This window comes from Gorilla gorilla, chromosome 6 (genome assembly GCF_029281585.2).
Source record: "Gorilla gorilla gorilla isolate KB3781 chromosome 6, NHGRI_mGorGor1-v2.1_pri, whole genome shotgun sequence".
NCBI classification, from domain to species: Eukaryota; Metazoa; Chordata; class Mammalia; order Primates; family Hominidae; genus Gorilla; species Gorilla gorilla.
In genome coordinates this window covers 128,849,207-128,863,523 of record NC_073230.2, presented here as the reverse complement: position 1 = coordinate 128,863,523, position 14,317 = coordinate 128,849,207, and the positions used below count along the sequence as shown (strand labels likewise).

The 14,317-nt window shown below is 34.0% G+C and overlaps 1 long non-coding RNA gene across 2 annotated transcripts in view; it reads left to right on the top strand.

Moving 5' to 3' along the window:
* The window catches only part of LOC129534718 (uncharacterized), a 241,947-nt gene that overhangs the window by 47,568 nt on the left and 180,062 nt on the right, over positions 1–14,317 (top strand). The gene's annotated exons all lie outside the window — the stretch shown is intronic.

Genomic DNA, 14,317 nt, shown 5'->3' with positions numbered 1-14,317 from the left:
TTTGGACAAATGTATAATGACAGGTGTCCAGCATTATAGTTTCAAACAGAACATTTCCCCCACCTTAAAAGTCCTCCATGCTCTGCTTATTCGATCCTTCCTCCCTCTAACCCTGGTCAAACACTGAACTTTTTACTCTTTCCATAGTTTCCTTTTTCCAGAATGTCATATAGTTAAAATCATTAGGGTTAATGTAGTTAACATCATATAATTAAAAGGGCATCTATTTGATACCTTTTTTATATTGGCTTCTTTCACTTAGTAATATGCATTTAAATTTCCTTCATGTCTTTTTATGGCTTTGATACGGTTTGGCTGTGTCCCCACCCAAATCTCATCTTGAGTTGTAGTTCCCACAATCTGGGACCTAGTGAGAGGTAATTGAATCATGGGGGTGATTTCCCCAAGCTATTCTTATGATACTAAGTTCTCATGAGATCTGATGGTTTTATTAGGGTCTTCCCCCTTTGCTTGGCTCTCATTCCTCTCCTTCTTGCCACCATGTGAGGAAGGATGTTTTTTCTTCCCCTTCTGACATGATTGTAAGTTTTCTGAGGCCTCCCCAGCCGTGCTGAACTGTGAGTTAATTAAACCTCATTCCTTTATAAATTAGCCCGTCTAGAGAATGTCATTATTAGCAGCGTGACACAGCTCATATCTTTTTAGTGCTGAATAATATTCTGTAGTCTAGATATACCATGGTTTATTGATTCACTTACCTATTGGTGGTTTCCAAGTTACTGCAATGATGTCTAAAGGTACTGTAATTGTAAACATCCTTGTACAGATTTTTGTATGGACAGAAGTTTTCAGCTGAAACATCAAGGAACACCATTGCTGGATCATGTAGTAAGAGAATGTTTAGTTTTGTGAGAAACTGCCAAACTGTTTTCCAAAGTAGCTGTACCATTTTGCATTCCAACAAGCACTGAATGAGAATTCATGTTGCTCCATATCCTCACCAGTAATCAGTGTTGCCAATGTTCTAGATTTTGGTCATTCTCATATACGTGTAGTGGTATCTTGTTGGTGTTTTAAGTAGTATCACTACTATGTATCCCTGATGACATATAAAATGGTTGTCATCTGTATATCTTCTTTGGTGAAGTGTCTGTTAACCTCCTTGACACATTTTTAATTGAGTTGTTTTCTTATTGCTAAGTTTTAAGGGTTCTTTGTATATTTTGAATATAATTCCTTTATCAGATGATTGCTTTGCAAGTATTTTTTCCCATTGTGTGGCTTGTCTTTTAATTCCTTTAACAGCAACTTTTGCACAACAGAAACCTTTAATTTTAATGTATATTAATTTTAGTGTAAACATTTAAAATGCTTATCAATTCCTTATTTTCTGTATTATATCTTTTGTCTTTGGTATCATATCTACAAAGTCATTTCCAAACCTGATATAGTTTGGTTGTGTCCCCACCTAAATCTCATCTTGAATTGTAACTCCCACAATTCCCACGTGTCATGGGAGGCATCCATGAGAGGTAGATCAATCATGGGGGTGGGTCTTTCTCCTTCTGTTCTTGCAGTGGTGAGTGGGTCTCATGAGATCTGATGGTTTTAAAAAGAGGATTTTCCCAGCACAAACTCTCTCTGTCTTTGCTGGGGCCATCCATGTAAGATGTGACTTGCCCCTCCTTACCTTCTGCCATGATTGTGAGGCCTCCCCAGCCATGTGGAATTGTAAGTCCAATAAACCTCTTTCTTTTGTAAATTGCCCAATCTTGGGTATGCCTTTATCAGCAGCATGAAAACGGACTAATACAAAACCCAAGGACATCTAGTTTTTATCCTATGTTATTTTCTAGTTGTTTTCTAGTTTTATATTTTATATTTAAGCCTATAATTCATCTTGAGTTGATTTTTGTGAAAGATGTAAGGCTTGTGTTTAGACTCTTTTTTTTTTTTTGTATGTGGATGTTCAGCTGTCCCAGTACCATTTGCTGAAACAGCTATCTTTGGTCTGTTGTATTGCCTTTGCTGCTTTGTCAAAGGTCAGTTGACTATTTTTATGTAGGTCTACTTCCAGGCTGTCTATTCTGTTCCATTGATCTATTTGTTTATTCTTGCATGACAACCACACTATCCTGATTACTGTAGCTATATAGTAAGTGTTCATGTCAGATAGCGTCAGTCCTCCAACTTTGTCATTTTTCAACATCATATTGACTATCCTGTCTTTTGTCTATCTGTATAAACTTTAGAATCAGTCCGTTAATATCTACAAAATGATTACCTGAGATTTTTATTTGGCCTCAATCTATAGATCAATTTAGGAAAAACTGATATCTTCACACCATGTCCCATTTTAAGTCAACAAAAATGGGCAGGGGCAGTCCGTTACATCTCCGTATTTATTTTGAAAGAAAACTCTACTCTGAACTTATTCAAAAATATTTTCACTGATACTCCATTACTCAGAATTGTGCCATATTTCTACTCCTATATGCAAAAGGGAAGCTGAGAAATTGTATATTTAACGTTCCAGCTCCCAGGCAGAAAATAAAAGGAGAAGTGTTATATTAGTATTGGGTGAGCCAACCTGCTGCACAAGTTCTTAATATACTTACATACTGGAAGTATTAAAATAATTTTTCCCAACAAAGTATTTTCTATCTCAGTGATACTCCTTAAAAGCCTTCAAAAAACTTCTTTAATAGAACCAGAAAGAATTCACAGTGCCTGTGAATGGAAGTGCAGGAAGTAAATGTTTGCATTATTCTTTATGTTTTAATTATCAATGCTATGGAATTGGCACATACTAGCCACTGAATGAACATTTGATAGATGAAGGAATAAATAGCCTCCTAAAAAGTTCTAACAGGATATAACTGTTAGAGTTTACAGATGTTGTTAAAGAGAAATGTCTTTCTTAAATATTGAGTCAGCTACTTACTTAAGATTTTCAGTAGCTAATATGTAAAATTTATTTTGATAGTTGCTGTGAAGAAGGAAAATAAATATATGAATCTCATGTCAGTGCCAAAGAAAAGGATTTTTCGATGGAATTTAAAAAGACATATATATTGTATACTTAGTTAAAATTATTAAATAGTCACTTTAAAAACAAAAAAAGGACACCAGGTAGTCAGTGTTATTAAGGACAGACAGAAAAAATGAGGACATAGATTTTAAAAAGAGACATTATTCATGATATAGGGGATCAGAAAAAAATCTTACGGAATTGATGACCCCAGATCATTTCAAAGCAGTTAAAAGAAGTGTATATCCCTCCCTCTGTGATCAAGAAACATTGGCAACTCTATTAATTCTTACCAGTAGATACAGTCATTGTGATTTTATTTGCTGTTAAGTTCCGAAGACATGAGGAGGCAAAGGGAATCAGAATTTATGGTGTGAAATTGTAGAGAGCAAGGATATGTATGTTCACTTAAATGAATTGCCTCTCAAAAGAACTTACATTGCTAACAGTTTTAACAATGAAAGAATAAACACAATGTATGGCCATAAAGATTAAAAGCCGTATGTAATAATAATGGATTGCTAATTAGAACAAGGAAGATAAGAGGTGAGATTTAGTACTTGGTACAGCAATATTGAAACTAGGAGCTGTAACAAGAGAACATTTTCCCTAGCCTCAGCAGGAGCACTCGCAATAGATTGAGGCAGAATGAGCAATTGAACTATGTCTGTGTGAAAATAAATGCAACCAGAAGCAAATAACTATTTAAATGAGTGAGGTTTCAGATTTTGTAATATGGAAAATTTTCCTTGTTTTTTTGTTTCATGAAAACTGTTGTTTATAATTATTGTAATTCTAAAATATTACATTTTAAATATTAAATATTCTAAAATATTGTAATTCTAAAATATTACATGTGCATCAAATTTGTGTGAATCAAATTTTCCTCCACTGACTTGTATAAACTCTTTCAGTTTTGAAATCAATGATTCTAGAATATTACTGTGCTTTCTAATGTGCTTTATCTTTATTGCATATTCTACATAAGTCTAATTTCCACCAACATTCTGTCTTTCCCTTTTATTCATTCACCAAATATTTATTTAGCACCAATTATTGGCCAGCCATGGTTCTAAACATTGACTTCGTGGTTTTGTTTTGTTTGCTTTAGCTATTTTGCCTATTTTATTTAAAGTTATTGAATATTTAGGATGAGATTATAAAAGCACACACAAAAGATAGTAAAAATCATCAGTGATTAAAATTGAAATGGAGAGGATGCACAGAGGATTTCGTGTTGAAAAGATGTCGGAATTTATGAGATGGAGAGACTAAAGATCCTCCTCAGTGTGAGGAGGTCTATCTTAGAATATAAATCTAGTTTAATTTTGTATTTTCCGACTCCTTTTTTTCTCACTTGTACCCCAGGGCTTTGTTCTATGGTCCAGGCTATAGCACAGAAGGAAAAATAATTAATCATAGAAGTATTTCTTCTTCAAAATAAATAATACGTTGTTCCAGACTATAAGAGATTTTCAGCTAATAGAGTAAAAAAAAAAATTAGTGTACAAAAGAATGTGGAATCTAGTTGGAGTGAAACTGATTGAGAAGAGACAGTTGATCTAAATAAAAAGTATTTCTGCCCAGAGTGATATATAATCACAATTTCTGCAACTGTATTTTTTCAATTGTCTCCTTAAAAGGACTAGAAATGTGTAAAATAAATGTTGATGCTTTTTAGGAAGATTTTTGACACCTGGTTTTGATGAACAAATGGTATCAGATATGACCTTGTAGAATGGTAAATAACAGTAAGTACAATTGTATATCCATCATTGGTTATTTATTTATTTGAATTTGATATTAAAGTTTACATTAAACATAACTTCCTCACATTTGAAGTAATTGCTGCAAAAAGGCATTATCGCAAAATAAGTGTTTCTGAAAATAAGATAAATAAGCGGTAGATTTACTCTACCAAAAACTTTACGTAATCAGGTTTGCAAGAACCTTCAGACAATTCTCAATTGTCCTAAATCTCAGAGAATTTACTTCCTGCACATATTTCCTATAATTAACCTATAATTTACTGTGTTTCCTACTGACCATGTGAACTGGCAATATGAAAGTGTTAGTCGGCTAACTATGACATGATACTCCTGATGACCTGGAAAGAGCAATACCTAATATTTCTTCCACCGCCACCTAAGACTGGAAACAGATCTCTCTAGATACTTGGATCCGAGATAATTCTTTTTTATCAGCAAGCACTCTACATGTTGAACTTGAAAAGTAATTATAAAAAATCCTGTGCTTATAAAGGATCAGAAAAAGGAAATAGCTAATTATTGGCAATCTCTCAGATTTGAACACATTTTAAAGTCAGAATACTTTTATTGTACATAGGCTTCGCTATTAGACCAGGGCAGATGAGATAAATTTATTTTAATGTAGTATTAATAATAATACTTAAAATCTTAACAAACGCTAAGTTGAAGTAATACTTCAAAACTATTGTTTAAATCTACACATATGTTTACCCTAATTATGCCTGTTGAAGACTCTTAAATCTTCTCTTACTGCTTATTTTTACTACTTATTTTTTTCTGGTTGAGTAGGCTCTCAGCTAAAATAGCTTTCATATTTTTCCTAAAGGAATTGAGGTTAAAATCACATATATATATATATATTCTCAAAAAGCAAGGCATAAAATTAAATTCTAGGCTTTAGAAGAAATGGTATTAAAATATTGTCATCAGGTGGAGAGAATTAGCAGTTACCCTTCAGCCTCTCAGAAATGTTCACAGGGTTAGTATAGGTATTGGTGATTGAGTAGTGTGGCTTGAAGTATAAACAGAGGGCAAGTAGGCAGTGTGGGCTACTCAGGAGTCATGCTTTCAGCTTGTCTAATCTGAGGTCTGTGGTTTTGTTACCTTTGTAATGGTGCCTGATTGTGTAATTTCTGAATAAATATATTTTTAATGGAATTAGATTGAAATTGGAGAAGAAATAAATGATATCAGTTTGTGTAACTGCAGTAGTCAGAGTCCAGTCTGGAAATAGAAGACATGCTAGAATTCGATGGGAGAAAATTTTTATGTAGGAAACTGGGTACAAAGATTTCAGAAGGCTGAAAGGGCAAAGGCGGTCCCAGGGGTAATCTAGAGTTAAAAACTCTAAGGAGAAGCTAGCCCTCCTAGGACTTGGGGAGCAGCAAAGGAGAGGTGGGGATTAGCAGCACCTAGAACTAAGAAGCAGGACCCCACAAAGCCTGGAAACATTAGTTCTCCCTAATTCCCATGATCAATGTGAGTATTACATGATACATTCATAAATGAATGTATTTAAATGCCTCTCAGGGCCTTGTCTGAGTATATGCCCCTAATTTTATTATTTTATAATCATTATCATTATTATCATCATGAAAGGAACCTAGTCTAATCTGCAGCATCTAGTAGGTAGTAAAATCCAACTCGATGTTAGTATTCTTAACCTACATTCAATGATGTATAGAATGTGAAAATACACCGTAAAGCCATATTCACACACTGATCCTCCCTTCAATGATGTATGCAAGGTGAAAATACACTGAAAAACCATATTCAGACACTGTCAAACAATATGCAGATACTGATTACTATTATTGTATGATAAAGCTACACTATATTCATTTAGGATAATATCTCACATCTTAGAAGGGACATTAAAATTAAACACAAATTTTCATCTTTAGTTATTTCATATTGTCGATTTACCTTTAACTTTTCTAATTTGCAGGGTAAGTTGGAATGTAGTCCCCTAGAACGTATATTGCAAGATTGAACCTCTGGTGAATGTAAATATGCCTCCAACCTTTCTGTACTTTTCAACATATTCACTGGTGCATGCTGTGTTTCTTCTTTTTACAAGGACAGTCAATCTTAGGCTTTTCAATGTGTCTGTTTCCCACGTTATGGACTTCTGCAGCAGTAAACTCACACTTTATATTGATATAAAATTCACTTACACTGTAAACAAGGGGCTGTTGAGAAGAAACTCATACAAACAGGTATATGTCTTCTCAGCACAGATGGTGTTTTCGTTTCATTGAGTCAGCTCTTGTCAGCACTAAAACAGTTGCATTTTTTAGTTATGGTATAAGATAAACCTGCTCACTTCATTAGAGTAGAAGATCATTTTTTTGGCCTTTCTTCAATGAAATAATGCACTATTATAGTCCAACTACTATCAAGCAAAACCCAGAATTTATCAATGTTAATGTAGTGATAGATTTCCATGGACAGGCATCAGGAGGCAAAACCATTTTTAAATTGTCAGCCAATAGCAAATGCACACTAAAATATTAGTTTTTACATTAATTTAGCAATTATAAACACAATTTGAAGTACTCTCACTTTCTGCACATTACTCATCAAGAGATCTTTTTCCAATATATATATTTTTAGGCCAGTCATCTGAAAAGCGCAGACTTTGTTAATTTTTTGAATAGGAAACTTTAAACAGTAGGGTATTTTCTATTTCAATAATTAAATAGCCACTGAAATTCACTATAAAAGGTTTTTTCCTTTAAGTAGTGGTAGATAACCCATGTATTTATTTTATAATTCCCAGACAATTGTTTAATAAGTGTTTTAGATATATTAATTATTTTAATTCTCATTATAAATCTGTAAGGTAAAAATAAATATTAGCTTTATTTCTTGTCTGTCCTGTAATCATTCACTAGTTTGGTGATTCACTGAAAAGACTCACACATCTCAACATAAAATTATACTCATGGCTAAGCTCTATTATAGTAAAGAATACAGTTCAGGAAAGACAGGGAGAGAATACACATACATTAACGCAAGATAAGTCAAAAGCAAGCTTTCTTGTCTTCCTCTGTGGGGTTTGCATGGGCACATCTGTCTCTCCAGCTGCAAACTGCCAGGAAATGTGTGAGATGTCCTTGCTCAGAAAAGTCTACTTGAGTTTTGAAATCAAAGGTCAGCCATGGTGCAAATCCCAAACCACACACTAGGTACCTATAATGAACTTTCAGGTTTTATTTTAAACATGCTAACAAAATCGTTCATCTTGATACACTGCTTTTAGCTTTAGAAAAGCATCGTTACCAAGTAATTATGAGAACCTTCCAGGAGTTTAGTTTTTCATGTTTGACCAGGCCATCATAATGCTTACAGGAATGGGCAAGAATTAAATATAAGAGGCCTATTGGCTTACCTACTTCCTCTCAAGGGCACAGAGTAGTTGAGTAACTTACCTAAGGTTATACAGCTAGTAAATGTCAAAAATCTATCCTCTAAATTCAAATAAACTTGGCTTCAGGTTCCATTCTTATAATTATTAAATAATATTTTCTTGCTAATATCATATGCCATAAATTAGTAAGCATACACTCGAAGAAAGGTTGTTCAGAGGCTTGGTGATGCCATTGAGAAATCAGGAGTTTCCCTTTTTCTCTCCCGCCACTTAATGTGCCAGTGACTCTTTTGTCATGGTCAAAAGAGGGTTGCAGCTACTTCATCGCTGTGTCCTCACTCTGTTAACACTCAAAAGCAGGAAGGGAAGGGAACTACCTTCCTGTACATCTGGCCTTCTTGTTGTCAGAGTTTAAAAACAAACATTTCTTAATGACAAACTGACCTGAGTGATACATTTATATATTTTTGTAAATAAGGCTTTAGTTTAGAAATACATGTTTGCAGGGGAAAATACTATTTATTATAAATAGTTCAATAATTCAAGGGATTTAAGAAAAATTATATTTTTACAGCACTTTATTACCTCATTTTCTGATTTTACCAAAAATAATTGCTTTATCTAAACCCATTTTCCACTTGCTATATTTTGTTACTGTGTAAATACATCATTCTAATGATATCTTTACAGCACCTTGGGAAAATCTGAAAGTTAAGTGTCAACAGCCTATAGACCAGGCAATTAAAGTAAATCCCATTATTGAACCTATTTCATGATTTAATTATGAATTCAATACTTAAGGAGAAATAATTTTTAATAATTTTGTGGTGACAAAATTTTGAGAGCCTTATGATTTTATTGCAATCAATAATAGATGTGATTTAAAGGAAAAAATAAAACTCACCAATTTCTAAGTTAAGAAATAAGTTTATAAAATGGAAAAAATAATTGGACTTTCATGTGTCACCAAAATATCCCAGAGGATTCCAAATGTCTGACTTCTACTTGATTTTTTCAATTGGCTTTCTCCTTAAGGATGTTCAGGAAAGTCTCTTGCAAACATTGCTATTTCAGGGTGATTGAGGTCATATTTCTAAATAAGAAACCATTTCAACAAATCAAGTCTTACAACATGTTGAAAACATTAAAGAGAAAAAAATTCAGAAAACAGAGAAAAAATATCTTCATATGACACTCAATATAGGAACTAAGATTATATGCTCTGGATCATCAAAATAAAATGGAGAGGTCATTACCAAAACAGACAAGGTAGAAAAATGGACATTTATTGTATTTTTTTGATATTTAAGTTATTACTCACTGTGTTGTTCACTTACTAGGGTTGCCATAACATAGCACCACAGACTTGGTGGCTTAAATAACAGCAATTTATTATCTCACAGTCTGGAGGCCTGTAATCTGAGAGCAAGATGCTGGCCAGCTTGGTTCCTTCTGAGACTGTGAGGGAAGGATCTGATCCAGGACTCTTCCCTTGGCTTCTAAATGGTCGTCTTCTCCCTATGCCTCTTTACATCAAATTATATTTCCTCCATTCATATATGTGTCCAAATTTCCCCTTTTATAAAGACATTGGTCATAACTGGATTAGGGTCCACCCAATTACATAATTTTAACTTGATTCCACTGTAAAGAACGCATCTCCAATTAAAGTCACATTCTGAAGTAATGGGGTTTAAGACTTCAACATATAAATTGTGAAGAGAGGGCAGGACACAATTCAACCTGTAACACTTATTATGACTTACTATAATTTTGCAGCAACTTTCTTAGGAAAAAAATGAATAAGTTTTTGAACTTAAAATTATGAAATGAGAGCTTATGTTTGGCCACGTGATGAGAAGTACGGATAGGTAGTATTAGATGATAAACACCTACAAATTTTAAGGAATTTACAAAATGCTTTTAGAGAAGAAAAGCCCTTAGAACACCACTGAATGATAGACAATATAAAAGATATATACTAAGTGAGTAATATGGACATTGTTGATCCTCATCTGCACATACCAATTCCCCTAAGCAATAAAACCTGGCAAGTCTAATAAGAAGTTAAGTCATTCTTTCTTTCTTATTTTATTTTATTTTTATTTTTTGAGATGGAGTTTCGCTCTTGTCACCCAGGCTGGAGTTCAAGCGATTCTCCTGCTTCAGCCTCCCTAGTAGCTGGGATTACAGGTGCCTGCCAGCACGTCTGGCTGATTTTTGTATTTTTAGTAGAGACAGGGTTTCACCATGTTGCCAGGCTGATCTGGAACTCCTGATCTCAGGTGATCGGTGAGCCTTGGCTTCCCAAAGTGCTGGGATTACAGTCCTGAGCCACGGAGTCCAACCAGTTAGGTGATTCTTAATGTTTTTCATTTCAACGAATTTCTACATGTCCTTTCTTTCCAGATGCTATTCTACCTGTCTGTCTAATTGCTTGCATGTCATTTGAATACAAGTTTCATGTTTATTTACCCAGTTTTCTGCTTTGCCATTTATTCATTCATGCAGGCATATATGATTTATTGAATGCCAACTAGATTCTAAATGTTGATCTCAGTCTGGATGATAAAGAAGCACGCTCCTTATTCTTAAGAAGTCCAAATCTAATGAAGAAGAAAGATAAATAGACTAAGGAAGACAACATAATATTTAAGTGCTAAATAGAAAGTGTAGGTTCAGAGAATGTATAAACAATTTGTGCTTGACATCTTTAAGAAAGGTTTCACTTAATCTAAATATGAAAGGAAAATGGAGATTTCACTTGGTAGAGAAGTGCATGATTGTGGGAGGGAAGCATGTGTGGGGTTTGGAGAAATAATAATGGTTATATTTGGGGTAAAAGAACAAAAAAAAATAGGAGAATATTGCAGTTAGAAAGAACAGTATGCAAGAATGATTGCTTGGTATGACCAGACAGAAGAAAGGGGTTTGGACTGGAAAGAGAATAGGCTGCACGTGGGAAATTTTGAGAGATGATGCTAAGGAGGAAGGGGATAGGCAGATCTGTATGGCCTTAAGAGTTCTTTGGCTCCAAATCTTAGCTTCACCTACTTGCAGAATAACACAGATGTACCTGATGTTTCCATGTCAAAGTTTCTTTTAGTTCTTTTGTATTTCTATAGGATTAAAAAACACATTAAAAAAGAAGTTAAAGAATAAGTTTTTTTTTTCAAGTAATTCAGCTAACTTATTTTTAAGTATCTGGATTGTGGCTCCATGCAGATACAACCCTCAGTACTGTAAAGGTGAATGTCCAAGGGCAGTGGACATTGGTATAGCTCTCTAGTTGACACCATGGTGCAGAATATCTATAAGAAGTTAGACTCCTCAGTGCCAAGTACATCATGTGTTCCTGCCAAATACAGCCCCTTGAGTGTTTTGACCATTAAGCGCAATGGCTCAATTGCCTATAAAGAGTATGAAGATATGATAGCTACTAAGTGCACCTGTCATTAACAAATGGTCCTCTTAAAACCATGAGCCTATTTTGCAAAGGAACTGCTGTGTGACTATTTGTGACATCAAGAGAAAGCTTCATATGTTGTCTCTAAATAAAATGTAGTGTATTTTGTACAAAGAGAAGCCTGTATAGATTAGTACTTTCTGTGACATCTATCAGTGTAAAGGGATAACATCAGTTGTTGCCACAGAGCCTTTTTTAATTCCAAATTTAAATGAAGTATAATTATTGTGGAGTACTTTAAATTTTTTCCTTTTTATAGGAGTCTTATTCTTGATGGGGGAAAAAAAATCTTAATTAGCATAAATCCTGGACGGACTTGCAGCTATAAGTAGACAATTCAGAGTGCTGTAATCTTAATGGAAGAATATATTCCTGTCAATGGCAAAAATGTGGGGGTTTGGACTGGAAGGAAAATAGGATATACATGGTAATTTTTAAAAAAAAGTCATGGATTTTTTTTCCTTTAAGATACAACTTTCTTTTTACTTTTTCTGTTTTGTTTTTAAATCATTAAAAGATACTGAGTCCTAGAAGCTGCAGTGATCTAAGCAGCAGCAAGTTTGTGCATTCATTTTTTGTTTTTATTTAAATATGTTTAAATTGTCACACTGCTGGCACACCTGATTTGCATGAAATTCTGCACCATACTTACTAATTGTAGTAATGTTATCCCCCAACCCAGGGGGGAAAAAACACTTTGGAAGATTAGACTAGATTTCACTGAAATCTAACCGAACTTCCTTAAGTGGATTGTGACAAGATTATAAATATTATGAAAAACAACATATGGCCATCAACTTTAAGAAAATGGTTTGCCTATACAAATTTTTGTAAATTTTAAAATATAGTATATTCTACCCTCATACGGGCCTCGGAATTAAAGCATAATGAATAGGAAGAAAAGGGAAAATAATGCAACTGAATGCTAAGGCAGAACATTTTGCCAGAAGTAATTAATGATGGTAGAGTATATACTAAATACCCAGTGTAGAATTTCATAGGGCCAAGAATATAACAAGCTATACTTTTAACTTACACAGGTGAAGTGGATTTTGCAATACCAGTTGTGTTAAATGCACCAAATAAAGCTCCTTAAAATTGTTACTATAAGGTGCCAACTTAAGTTTTCCAGGCTGCAGCTGTGCATAATTTTAAAATGGTTTTCTTAAATTAATTTATTTTAAAAAACAGCACGAGAAAGGTGTTAAAACTGGTGTAATAGCTTAATAAAATAAGTATTGCAGGTTTTGGAAGGGATAAAGAGGGAGATACTATGTGCTTTGTGGATGTGGTTAGTCAATGACACCACCTTGATAGATCTTTCTTTCTGCACCAAACCCCACAAAATTCTAATTTTTATTTCTGATTTATCTTGGGAACTTAATGAATGTACTAATTGCAATTGCCATTCTGTTTGTGCATTTATGTTCCAAAAAAAAAAAAAAAACTGTTTCATTGAAACTGTATCTTCAGGACTTATGTAAATAAAAATTTACATGCAACACAAAGAGTTATAAAATAAAATTAAAAAGCTAAATAAAAATTATATTGTGGTATATTTTTACTCAAATATTATTGGTCTGGAATATATTGGGCAATTGGAATTTGTTCTGGATTTCCAAATATCTAGTCCTAATACACATTTGGCAGAATATATGCTTTCTTTGATTTAAGTAAAGTGACTAACTGTAATTACCTATAAAATGCCTCCTAAAAGGCCTGTATTAATTAATATGAACCCTTTCAACAAATATTTCTGAACAAATTGTAGGTATCAATGTTACCAGACACAGGATACAAACATTGTTAAGATACAGGTGCTCTAAATGCCCACAAGAAAAAGCAGGAAAGATCTAAAATCGACACCCTAACATCACAATTAAAAGAACTAGAGAAGCAAGAGCAAACAAATTCAAAAGCTAACTGAAGACTAGAAATAACTAAGATAAGAGCAGAACTGAAGGAGATAGAGACACAAAAAACCCTTCAAAAAATCAGTGAATCCAGGAGCTGGTGTTTTGAAAGGATCAACAAAATAGATAGACCACTAGCAAGACTAATAAAGAAGAAAAGAGAGACGAATCAAATAGACGCAATAAAAAATGATAAAGGGGATATCACCACGGATCCCACAGAAATACAAACTACCATCAGAGAATACAATAAACACCTTTAAGCAAATAAACTAGAAAATCTAGCAGAAACGGATACATTCCTGCATACATACACCCTCCCAAGTCTAAACCAGGAAGAAGTTGAATCTCTGAATAGACCAATAACAGGTTCTGAAATTGAAGCAATAATTAATAGCCTACCAACCAAAAAAAGTCCAGGACCAGACAGATTCACGGCCAAATTCTACCAGAGGTAAAAAGAGGAGTTGGTACCATTCCTTCTGAAATTATTCTGATCAATAGAAAAAGAGGAAATCCTCCCTAACTCATTTCATAAGGCCAGCATCATCCCGATACTAAAGCCTGGCAGAGACACAACAAAAAAAGAGAATTTTAGGCCAATATCCCTGATGAATATCGATGCGAAAATCCTCAATAAAATACTGCTAAACCAAATCCAGCAGCACATCAGAAAGCTTATCCACTACGATCAAGTGGGCTTCATCCCTGGGATGCAAGGCTGTTTCAACATATGAAAATCAATAAACCTAATCCGTCACATAAACAGAACCAACAACAAAAACCACATGATTATCTCAATAG